At 39.8% G+C, this 12,931-nt stretch overlaps 1 protein-coding gene across 3 annotated transcripts in view; it reads right to left on the reverse strand.

The window, feature by feature from the left end:
- Positions 1-7,332, reverse strand: part of sorcs2 (sortilin-related VPS10 domain containing receptor 2) — a 277,555-nt gene extending 270,223 nt beyond the window's left edge. For all 3 annotated transcript variants that reach the window (XM_046381208.1, XM_046381206.1, XM_046381207.1), the window contains exons 1-2: positions 7,110-7,332; positions 1,375-1,510 (exon numbers count right to left, since the gene is read on the reverse strand). The gene's annotated coding sequence lies outside the window, so the exon portion shown is untranslated. The remainder of the gene's footprint in view (positions 1-1,374; positions 1,511-7,109) is intronic.
- Between the last annotated feature and the right edge of the window lie 5,599 nt (positions 7,333-12,931).

Here is a 12,931-nt window from a genome sequence, read left to right on the forward strand (position 1 = left end):
GATTTCATCATCTAATTTCCTTTGAAGCAATTCAAATGAGACAAAACTGCATCAAACCCTCTTTGCTTGTGGATGGAGACAGGGCCCAGTGTTAGTGTTCATGTTGTGAGGTTATTTACCCAAATCTTAAATATAGTGTTGGTTATAAACTGGTAAAAAAAAACAAACAAACATATTTTAGTTTGGGTAAATAACCCAGTGGTAACAGAAACTAATTAACGCAGGGTCAAAACTGGTGCAGGATAAAGTTAATCCAGTATTGTGTCTGTGTTATATTATCCCAAACTGGGTCAAATTTTAACCCAGTGATTTTTAGTGATTGTTGGGTTGCTAGTTTTAATCCAAAACAACAATAAAGAGCACTACAGATGCAAGAAAATATGCCAGTGAAGAGTGATTTGATTCATTTTCCAGTCCATGTGGATTTATTACATTTCTGGGGTCACCAGTTAATCAGCTTGAAGGTGGTTGCCCCTCATTTGTCCCTGGTTTTGTTTTTGTTTCAGCTTTCAAATGAATCCTTTGCATTTTGTTTTTCCCCCAAAACAAACCATATTTGCATGAGCGAGAGAAGACCGCATTGTTTTTTGTAGTTGTTGTTGTTCATATTGTTCACACCGCTGAGAAGGTGATTGGCTGCAGTCTGCCCCCCCATTGCAGATTGCAGCCAATTACCTGTTACCTCCTTCCTGAGGCAGACAGGAAAGATTGCAGCTGATCCCTCTCACCTTTTGTTTTTTTTCATTTTTTTGTAAGACTTTAACTTTGTTTTCTTATTGTAAATACTGTAATGTCTGGATGTTTTTCAGTGCAAACAATAAGGATTTGCCTTGTCTTCATACTGATGCTAAGCTGCAGCCACAAAGGATGATTTTTGGATTTTTATATTATTAGTCTTAGATTATTAACTTGCCTCACCAGTGACTGCCAGTGTTTGCTTGTAAAACTGTAGGGCTTTTGACTGTGATAACATTTTGCATCAACTCAGCAGTTACAAGCAGTGAGGCGTGATGTCAATAGCTGTGATATTTTAATTGGCGCTGGTGCACATTATAATAAATTTAAGGTAAATTCATTAAGTTCAGCAACACAGGGGGACTTGGTGGAGACTTTGCTCCCCGAGCGCCTGAAATGTCAGGCCACTGCTCCTGTGTGTTTCACTGCATGTATGTGTGTGTGTGTTCAGTCAGTGATGGGTTAAATGCAGAGAAGAATTTCAGTGTATGTGTATATATATATATATATATATATATATACGGTATGTATATATACTAAAAATAAAAGTTTGAAGTTTATAAAGAAGTCTAAGTTTAAACTTAATCTCTGTGAGACAGACTTGGACATTTTCATTTCAGCAGAACCTTAATTACTTACACGTTAGACTCCTGTTGTTGCTACTTGTCGGGGATAAAGGAGAGAGCCATGTTGTTGGCTCAGCCAGTCTCAGATCACTGCGCTCAGATGTACAGAGTGGCAGAACAGGAGCAGAGGTTGTCTGAATATTTGACGGCTGTGAGGGCAGAAGAGAGAGAGAGAAGATGCCATAAGTGCACATTTTCACATGCATATCACACTGATTTTGGGCACATTTTCACACTGACTCGTCTCTGTTTCCCTCCATCCACATTAAGATCTATTAAGTTGAATTTTAGAAACATACTGTATCTGACAGAGATATACCCCTGCGGGCTAATTCAAAGAACTACCGCTGGGTAAGTAATGTGAGACAGCTAAGCAAAAGGCTCGGTATATCCAGGATGCTGCAAATGATTTTGATCTCAGTCATTTTTAACTTATTTAGTGATATTTTTTTAAATAAAATAAATCAGCAGGCAACACTGTAAATAATACATGTGCCTGCAAAATGTTGAATAATTCAGTCCACATTAATAATATGCATCAAAGTGAGAATTGTAGGCCTACCTACATGTGATGCCTACAGAACTCGGAGATCAAAACACAGCCTAGTTATCCAGTTGATCTGCCAGTACTTGAAATTAAAAATTAACTTGTGAAAGTTGAAAATAGGTCTACAATCCGCATTCTCTGTTTTTATGGAGAGAGGGCAGATGATGGCAGGGTGTGCACCCTCCATGACCTCTATTGCTAGGATACTGTCTGTAATTACATCTCCTAAACTGGAGCTTAAGTTTAAATATTTCATAAGACTGTGGAAATGTGTGTGTGTATGTGGTGTGTGTGTGAGTACTGGAGTGTGTGTACGAGGAGGAAAGCAGTGGGTAAGGTTGCAGGAAAAGTGAGTCAGAATGTAATCTGTTTTAATCTAAATGACAGGCCCAACACGAAAACCAATTAGAGGGAAAATTAAATAGAAAATTTAAAGTGCATTTGCTCAAATGCTCATGGTGGCTATGAAAAAAAAACAACACATTTATTTTACCGCATCGGGAGAAAGTATACAGAAACTGCAGCTAACAAACGTTCTCATAATCAAATCAGAGATTTTAGTCTATTGTTCATAAACTCAACCACTAAAGAACAAACGCTTTTTCCCCCCCACAGAAAAATATTGCAGATATGCAATTTTTCCCCTATTTGACTTTATTTATAATCACATGGGCCTAATTTTTTCTCTTGATAAGGGGAAACTTTTGCAAAAACAAATTAAAAAAGGGGCAATACAAAACCCGTGTGAATGTAAAGCCTTCGCAAATAAAGCAAAATGTTGTCAAAGAGCACACAGCTTTTGCTGCAATATTTAATATCCCTAATACATGTTTCTGCCTTTCCCCCGTGCCTTGCCTTGAAGCTCCATAATTCCAAAACATTTACATAATGAAAATCTGCAAAAAGGGACACACTTGATGTTATCTGCTTTGGTTTTTCTCTGGTTTTCGTGGTTTATTCATTACATTATAGTGTGCAGGGGAAATAATAGCAGCGAGAGCGAAACATACAATTAGAGTCGATCCTATGAATTCTGTAATTAGAGTAATTTGTTGTAAATTATAGTGAAGTCAAACTGCAGATCATCCCTAGGGCACGTAAGAGCATAGTTTGGTATAGATTGTACAGGACCATTGGAACAAATGGGTCAAATGCGAGTGTCATTCAGCTGATTGATCAGCTGATCAATCAACGTTGAGAAATCAAGCCGATACATTCACCAGGAGGCCACAGACAGCTGCTGAGAGTCCGAGTCTTTTTCAGTCCTCCCACGCCTCTGTAAAACTAATGCACATAAATCTTCACAACATCCAATTATCCGTGAAAATTTCATGATGAACAAAGCTACGTTCAGCAGCCGCTCAGCAGCATGATAACAAGCTGGAATCCTGCGGTCCAAAGTTTGCCTCCCCCTGAGCCGTCTCTGTCTTCAGATGATGCAAGACCTACTTTATTCATCCATACTTTTCATCTGTGATCGCACACACACACACACACACAAGACAGTACCAAAGGCCCCATCATTGAGCACTATGGAATGTTTACTGAGTTTAGCTTTCTGAGAGGTCATGCTGTGGAGATTCACTCTGAAATTGATCTCTACGATTGTGCAGCTTTTCTTCAAAAGTTTAAAATAGAATTCTCACAGTTTATCTCACATGCATAAATCTGGTCATGAGAATTTGTTCAATTTTCTGAAATAATTTCACACAAAGCTTCTGCCACCCCTCGCCTCTCCTGTCCCCACCTCCTGAGCCACCATGTTTTGTTGACTCCAGAGTCATAGTCTTTGTCTGAGTCACTGTAAACCACTTGGTTCCTATGTACTGATCCCAGCTCGGCAGCGTTCACCCACTTCCGTTGATTGGCTCCATTTCGGAACAGTTTTCCGCCAGAATTTTCCACTGGGTCCTGCCCACGCCAGGCCTGAAAACATTTGCAGATGTTCTTCCTTAGTTGTATTGACAAGTCCTTGGGTGATCCGAGCCAGTGGGGCAGAGGACTGCTAGTTGAGCAGTTAATTAAGTCTTACTTTTGCTTTACATATTACTTTAAAGTTGCTAAAAGGGTGCTATTGCTAAGATCTTAAGAAACTGTTGGTTATTTACAAATAAGACACGCAATAATAATGGAGTTGTTTCAGGCTTTGTGACAAATGGAAGTCCAATATTCACTTTCGTTTTAGTCCCCACCTACTCCACTGTGTTCAGCAGCTAGTCACTGTGTCGGTCTGCAGAGCTGAAAGACTGTTCTCTGTGGGATTGTTACTTCAAGCCTCTTCCACATTGCTTTTGAAGATATGACAATATTTATTTGTGCACCTTGAAATAAACCTTGACGAAGGTAGGTATTAAATAAAAGCATTTTATTCAAGTATCTTTAATGGCCATGATCATTTCTACGCCTTGTGGCAAAATATAAAAACACACACCTTGATCCAAAACAAGGCCAAATTCAAACTTAATGGGATGTTCCACCCAATAAAGAAGCAGCCAACAAGTGACTGAACTGAACTCCTGAGGAATAACGACCTTGGTTCAGGATCCTTAAAGCGCTGATAGATGCTAACACACACACACACTATTAATTACATTGACTCCAACCCCCAACCCCCCCCCCCCCCCACCCCCCACCCCAAGAATTTCATATCTGCTCTTGCATGGTCTAGAAAGTGTAACCATCAATTAGCGAATGCACAGGGGCTGCCCTCCACTCTGTCCCCCTGCAGACAGGTCGCCGTGTCCCGGCAGTCACACTCTGTCATCTCAGATTAAAAGCAGCGAGGTTGATAACTCACCCTGGCTGCTGGATACACACTTCGACAGGAAGAAACAGGGATCTTTGAATGCCTCAGTGCCTCACCACTGGTGTATGAACAGACAATACCGCAGTGTTCACAGCTCCATCCATAGCAATGTGTACATTCTGCTCCACTCATATTAAATACAAACAATACTGAAGCTGGTGAATGCAATTTGTAAAAGATTTCTTGTATAGAAGGTTTTTTTTTTTTTTTCAAAAAAAAAAAAAAGCAAACCAACCGCATAATTCAAGGTGAACTTGAGTTTATTCCCTTATGCTGAGTACACTCACACAGGCCTAATTGCTCACAGCTCAAGTGAATAGAACCTTCTAATAGAACTTAATTACAACAACAATTTTACAGTCCAATTGTCTACAATTTTAATTAAGTTGGGATTAATCTGTGGACCAGAAGTTACAGGGAACAGCTTTCCAAGTGCCTGTCTCATCATTTTTTGTGCTTTATGTGATTTATCTGTGTCAGAATAAGAAAAGAACAGTCAAATTCATAAGCAAATATGCATGTGGATGGTGTTTTCAGGCCAAATAATTATGCTGTTTGGACACATTATTATTATTATTATTATATGACTAATATTATATTAAAGTCCAGTCCTGCAGCTATGGATGAGTCAAGTCATGAAACACTGCCTCTAGATGTGATCTGACCACACTTTATGTGAACCATAATCTTTCAGATATACATATCAAGCTTAAGCAGCCTATTGATCCTCTGAGTCCTTCAGGAGAATAAACACCAGCCAAAGAGTCATTCACAATAATGGTTGACACATAATCTATAAAGCATCAGTGGATAATTTACCCTTTTGATTTGATTTATCCTCATATACCACATTTGATTTGGTGCTTTACTGGAATATGGTCTCTTCCTGTCAAGATAAAAAAAAAACTCCTGTGAAAATAGAACTCTTAGGAAAACCCTTTTATATCTTATCATTGAAATGGCGAAAAAACTAATTTTGTTTTCTGTAATACCAAGCCATCTTTTGGCAAAATGTACATGGACAAACTTATGCAGTAGAACAAAAAGCCTCTGACTCAGAACGTGTCAGCACAACATAACTCTCCAGTAAAATTCAGAACAGCAAGTTCTTTTGCCCTATGAAAAGAGTGCTGCCACAATTTAAAAGTCTTTGCCTCCATTAACTTTCAACATCTTTAAAGCCTCTTCACTATGGCAGTAAACATATATCAGAGCAGTTTCATTTTGTCTGTGCTTGATGTAAATCTTTGCTTTGGGAATGGAAATGCATTTCCATTCGTCAGATTTCCCCAGAGTGTCAGGCCACTTTCCACCACCCTTCCTGCCCACAACTCTCACTCAATCAAACCTGCCCCTGGGGTTTATTTTCAAAAGGAGCTAAACATCTGAGCACTGGTGAAAGAGCCCCCCAGGGCCTCCACCCTCCCATCGTCACCATCCAGGACCCAAAGGTGGGGTACTGAAATGCGGCCCGCTGTAACAGCTCTAATTGTGACAGATCTGTTTATTGTGCAAAGCAAACATTTTAATTGATGCCAAGGGAGGGAGGGAAGGAAAAAAAGATTGATGGAGGTAGAGAGAGATTGGGGGGGGCAAGCAGAGGCTGGCATGCTTGCCTGTAGGATGAGGGAAATGATACACTGTCAGATCAAGAAATCAATCGCCGAACTATTACTCTCACAAGTTATTCCATGTTCAAGGTTAGCCCAGGGTGTTCAGCTAGAGTCAGAAGAAGGAAGAGACCCAGTGAAGGTGTGTTTACATACTTCTATAAGCAAGTGTCATCACACAACTTTACTATTACCTTCAGTTTGTAATGTAGGTCTACAGAATAACAGAGGTGGGGTAAAGCCAATCTGAAGTTTTGGCAATGGAGTTCAGAGTGCCAAGGCAGGACAGGATAGATTCAAATCAAGACCCAAGTCAAGGGTATAGTCATGAATCCTAGTGAAGTAAACATTGCCCTCATATCAACTTCAACCATAAGGCAAGGCAAGTCATTTTTAGTGCCATTCAGACACAAGGCAATCTGAAGAGCTTAAAAAAAAACCAGAAGAGCAAAAATAAGGCATAGGATTGCCTTTAAAAAAAATAAAAGACAATACACACACACATTTAAGTGGGTGGTGTGTGTCAAAAACATCCACATGATTGCTAGAACCCAAGGTTTCCCAGCAGAACATTGCGTTGTAGACAGGTGATTAATTTTATTCACTTCACCTGTCAGTGGTTTAAATTATGTGGCTGATCTGTGTATATACACTTTTGTTGGTTGCTGTTTGTTTGTTTTTTAACTCCTTGGAAAACCACAGGAAATAACATGTTATGAATTGCAAAGTGGAGGACCCACAGTACAGACACACATGAGGATAAGGGAAAAAAAAAAAAAACTTACTCAAGAAGTAACAGAAGCAGACTTAAGGCAGCTGGGAGTCCAAGAGGAAATTGTCCAAGCAAAGAATATAATCCATAATAGAAACACAGGGATTACAGGGAGCACAAGGCACAGGATACCAAACATAGGGAACTCACACATAAGGAGAACACAGGTATTTAGACAAAAGGGGACTGGACAGGTGAAAACAATCTGGATGGGTCAAGCAACCAAAAATGGAGGGAAAACAGACAAAGACAGGAAGTGAAAATCTAAAACAGACACAAGGGCAGAAAAACTACAAAATAAAACAGGAAACTCACAAACAGACACCTCAAACCATGACAGTACCCCCTGTAGGGGAATTCTTTTAATCAGAATCAGAATCAGAATTGTATTTATTGCCATGTAAGTGAAGAGGTTTCACAGTACTAGGAATTTGCCTTAGTCATTGGTGCATACATAAAACATGAAAACAAGTAACATATAATAATAGAATAAAATGAAATAAAACATGATTCTGTGAGGTAGTACAGGAGTGGAAGTAGTGCAAGTAAGTGAAGTAAACAGTGCAAATGGTCAGTAAGTGGATGACAGGAGCATAGAACAGTGACTGTTCTAAAGTAACCAAAGAGCAGAGCAGTATGTTCATCAGTTAGTGTTCAACAGTCTAACAGCAGGGGAAGAAGCTGTTCTTGTGGCGTGAGGTTCTGGTCCGAATGGACCGTAACCCCCTGTCTGAAGGGAGTGGCTAAAAGAGTCCATGTCCAGGGTGAGAGGGGTCAGCGTCCCTCTGGAGGCCGGACTGAAAGCTGGTCTGGGTGGCTGGGCTACAACGGGGAGATTGCCTGGAACTTTTGGTCATGCTAAGCCAGTAAAATGGTCCAGTTGGTGAGCAACTGGTGAACTGATGTATCTGGAAAGTTTCAGTCCAGTCCAGCCCACTCAAGTAACACCATCATCAGATTCTCAGATGACATACACGTCGTGGGACTCATTTCAGGAGGAGACGAGTCTGCCGACAGAGACGACAGAGTCTGACACAACATGACACTGAACACAACAAAGACTATGGAAATCATCATCAACTTCAGGAAAAACAAAGCAGCCCTTATACATCAACAACGTCTGTGTAGATAGAGTCCACACTTTCAAATTCCTCTGCAGCCTCATATCTGCTGACCTCTCCTGAACCCCAAAAACCATGGCAGTCATCAAGAAGGTTGTTGTGATGAATGGTGTCTGTGTTGTGAGCACACTGGACAGAGCCAATCTCGTAGTACAGTAAGTATAATGTCAACAAAAGTTCCTGTTCTATTCTATTCTAAATAGTGCATGTGATAATATCACCGCAATCTTGTTAGTAATACATTATATTTTTAGTTACTGCTATTTCACACCTTTCCAAAGCCTATAGTTTTGTTAGTAACACTGTACACTTATATCATGTAGAAAAATACACTCCCTTATTTCTTGTGATGTGTGATGTAGGCCGGTGAATGAATGTCATTCTGGCCAACTTTACAGGTAAAAAAGGAAAACATGTCAGCATTACTCACCTGGCTGTTAATGACATCTCATCAAAAACTACAGAAGAAGAAGAGTGGCCTTTTTCGAACCATTCTGACACTTTCACAAAAAATGTGTATGGGAAAGTCAAGTTCACATGCGCCATATAATTTTGGAGCTGTAGACTCCAACTGTGGGTAATGGAGAGCAGAGATGTAGGCTGAGGTGGACAAAACATAGTTTAGTAAAAAAAAAAAAAAATAAAGGATCGATGTTTTATTTTAGCTGATACTGACCAAATACTGCATATCCAAGTATGGCCTTTTGGAACATCATTTTTGCACATTTAAATGTTTTATTCTGTAAAAGTACATCTCAGACAGGTGTATAAATGTTCAAATTCCAACCTCCTCTGACCTTCTCTGGTTATTTTTTCTGCAAACTGTACATATCAGGTGCATTAGACGTGGACAAAAAAAAAATCCTTTTCATTTCAGTGTAGTTTTGCATTTAAAATCCGTGCAAGAGTCCTCTCCCTTTCCATTATTGAAAGCGATGTGCAGATAGTGGTGGTGACAGGGTCTCTATCTGCTGCTCTCGCTCTCCCTTTGTGCTCTGTGAGTGTGTTGGTGGCGCTGCACGCAGCTCACAGAAATGGGGAAAATGATGAATGAGAGTCTTCTTTTGTACTGTGTACTGTGTGTTGTGGGTGTCACTAACACTGAGAAAGCCTCCCTCCAGGCTCTGTTGTGTACTGCTTATATTCCTCCTGCCATGTCTCATATCATCTATAGCCATTCATCAAAACATGTGTTTGAATGCCCCCTGCTGGTCTGCACCCTGCCCTTCAAAAGCTGAGCCTATCATCTGACTCTGGTGAGTTATTTTCTTGCTCAGAATCTGATCCTGTAAACAAACATCCTCTTGGTAATATTGTGAAGGTCTTGTTAGTCTTGTTGGATGAGAAAGGCCTGGAAAAAGATCCCCAGACATGAATAATTGAACAACCTTGAATATGTTGTCTTCTAGTTTGGCTTTGTGTGTGTGTGTGTGTGTGTGTATCTACCCAATTGCTCTTAACCTTTATTCCATTACAAGTACGCTTTGATGTGAGGTTTGTTTTCCTCTGTGTCCTTCTGTTACCCCTCTCCGTCAGCATCGATGCCCCTCACTCGTTTCTGCCATCCTTCCATCAGTGCCCTCCTCTTCCTCCTTCCTACTTTTATATGGGTTTTAGAGAAAAGTTGGTTCAGTGTCTCTGGTAAACAAACAGACAGCTCAAAGTGACTATTCACAAGGGCTAAATCCTTAACCCAGAAAAGCACCAAACACTTGTCATGTGCCTCCAGTCCAACTTTTGGGGAAAGATGCTGAAATAAGGACAGGCATAGTGAGGAGAAATTGTTTTTTTATGTTATTATGTAACGCTTCAAACTACAGAAGGCAACATAAATACACAAAAATCACCTCATACAACTCTAATTAACATGTACATTTATATAGTAGCTGCACGGTACAATAGAAAATGAATTTAAAATAACAACCAATGCTTGAAGTAGAAAAACCTAAGTGCCACTACTTCCCTTATTGGTGTGGAGGTCTGCTCAAGTGGCCTACAGACCAATCGGACAACTGGAATGTCTCTCAGTGGTCCCAATGGCAAGTCCAACTAACCAATAAGCAAATCAGTAAACCTATGAAATACTGAGTGAAAGATACTAGAATATACTGTTGATGTTCATGATGTAAGTTTATTTAACCAAGGGAACACAGTAAAAAAATAACTGGCTGTGTACACTTGTGTCAGCTCCGTATATTTCCGGTGAAGTCCATAAGTAGGCTACTAAATACATTACTGTGTCACACAACTGAAGCACCTCAAGCATTAACAGGGAAAGTGAGAATGGGATTAGCTGAGCATCACATATTGCGCCCTGGAAATGCAGCTTATTTAAGGCCATTATGAATCACATAGAGGCCAGTGGCGCATCCAAAAAATGTTCACAGGTGTGGCCAGATGGGGCCACTGCAAATCTTACTGTGGCACACCCAAACCAAAAGCCACAACTGAACCTCAGGAATTTTATTATGATGTTGTAACATACAGACTGGTTGAAAAGTATGAGTTAAGGAATCATGTACAGATAAACTTTGGTTTCTTATTTTACAGTTCATGTTACTGCAAAACATCTGTAGGTAGTAATCTGAGGTAAGGGTCTATTCTGCTGACCCTGGAGTTCAGGAGTCCAGTTCAGGGCCTGGACTGGATTTGATGATCTCCAATATGTCTTAGACCCAAGAGTTTACAGTTCAGTTTGGTTACAGATTCAGTAAATGCACTAGGTTCTATAAGGAGATTGGTTGCTCCTTCTAGCCTTCTTTTTTTATACTTTTAAACTGGCAAAGACCTTGGAAGTTGCATTTACTGACAGTCATATCAGAGGGGCTGCTTTCACCCACAAGGGGGCAGGTGCATGATGTAACTGCAAAGTACCAGGATGTGCAGCTTTTATCTAGGGTGCTGCCCTCTCATTTCATACTCTATAACTGGAAATAATATAAAAATCATGAAAAAGTACAGACCAATTCATTTGCTTGTCAAATATTTCATATTCGCAAGTGTGTCCTCACTCTCAATTTGTTGAACAAGTTCTCTGTTGAGATAACTGGTATTATATCACGATGGAAACTTCAAGGTTGTTTTCCCAGACCTGACAAAGATCCTCTCAAACCACAGGAGACATTATACGACCATTTTCACAGATTGATTTGTGCTCCCCACAGAGTGCCCCTTTAGTGAATTCAAAAAGAGTTTTTTATTCAACATGACAACATTTTGTTTGGAGGTCTTCAACTTGTACTTGAGAGAGCAGTAATTAAAAATAGTTAAAGGTTTTATCAAATGGTGACAGTCTGAGACAGAAGCTTCGTAACTACCGAGTTACTCGAGTTCTTTTCCCATTCAGCATGAATCAGAAGTCTTTTAAGAGGTTCATTAATGGCACACATCAAAGTCTGACTCTGCGAGGCCTCGTCGAAGCAGAAACAAGAGAGATCCATGCTTCACCTCATGAAACAAACCTCCTCCTGATGAGGAAGCGACAACCTGTCCGCTCCACTTACTGCAAAATGATAGGCTAATTTCCCTCTTCCTTTTTATTTTTTCCCACTGAGATGTGAACAGCTGGAATCTCGGGGCTGGGAAGCAGCAGAGAGAGATGGCGTGCCTATCAATTCGCTATGTCTTGTCAGATGTGCCCTGAAACAAAGCACGAAGAAGAGAGATGGGAAATAAAAGGAGATTGGAATGTGTGTATGAGAGAGAAAGATGAGATGTAAGGCTTCCTTCTCTCTATGGTGAGGCCAGTTAGTTAACAAGAAGCAGACAAAGAGATGGCATTTCTTTGAATGGACAGGCTATAAATGGGAGTATCACTCACAGGGTTTAAAGAGCTGCGTGGAAGCTACAGGGTATTTGACTGTCACAACTCACATTTGCCTTTAGGGATAATAATGCGCACTTTAGCTGGCAGTATGCGCTGAGGGGATGATAACTCCTAAATCATATCCTATTATAACAACTATCTCATCTTTCATTTACCAAACGTGAGCATATGAACTTTCATCCAAGCTTGCCTCTCACTAATGGTGTGTAATGCAGCACATGTGGTATTTTGAAATATGTGTTCCCCAACAGTATCACAGCAAAGAACAACTGAATATATATATATATATATATATATATATATATATATATATATATATATATATATATATAAAGATGGATGATGAGTCTTCAGTTCCCCCCACTGTAAAGTATAAGTGAAGCCAAAGAAATCTGGATACAAGATCTAACATATTGTGCTGGTGACGTCGTTTGGAGCCAGAGTCTGTGCAGTAGTGATCAAGTGGTAGAGCCATATCGACTTCCTGTCCATTCACCCTTCTGATCCAATTATCATGGATGCATTCATGTGCTGATCACTTTAATGTTGTTAATGTTTGCATTATTAAACTAAACCTGCAAAATAACTAGCCACTCAAGTTGTCAAATCAATTTAGTGGAGTAAAAACTACAATATCTGAAGTAAAAGTCTAAATTAGTACAATGACTGAGTAGATGTTACTTTCTACCACAGTTTTTAGTTTTGTTGTTTTTAAACTGACCCAAACCGAATGTCAATCAATCAGTGTCAGCAAACCAAGGAGCTTAGATTGTGTATTAACGCATGAATTCGTAACGACTGAATTTACCCACTTAGATATACTTATGCCATTACTGTTATGCTTAGTAACGTGGTCATACGTTTGAGCCCAAACAGATAGATAGATAG

This window comes from Scatophagus argus, chromosome 23 (assembly GCF_020382885.2).
Source record: "Scatophagus argus isolate fScaArg1 chromosome 23, fScaArg1.pri, whole genome shotgun sequence".
Taxonomy (NCBI): domain Eukaryota; kingdom Metazoa; phylum Chordata; class Actinopteri; family Scatophagidae; genus Scatophagus; species Scatophagus argus.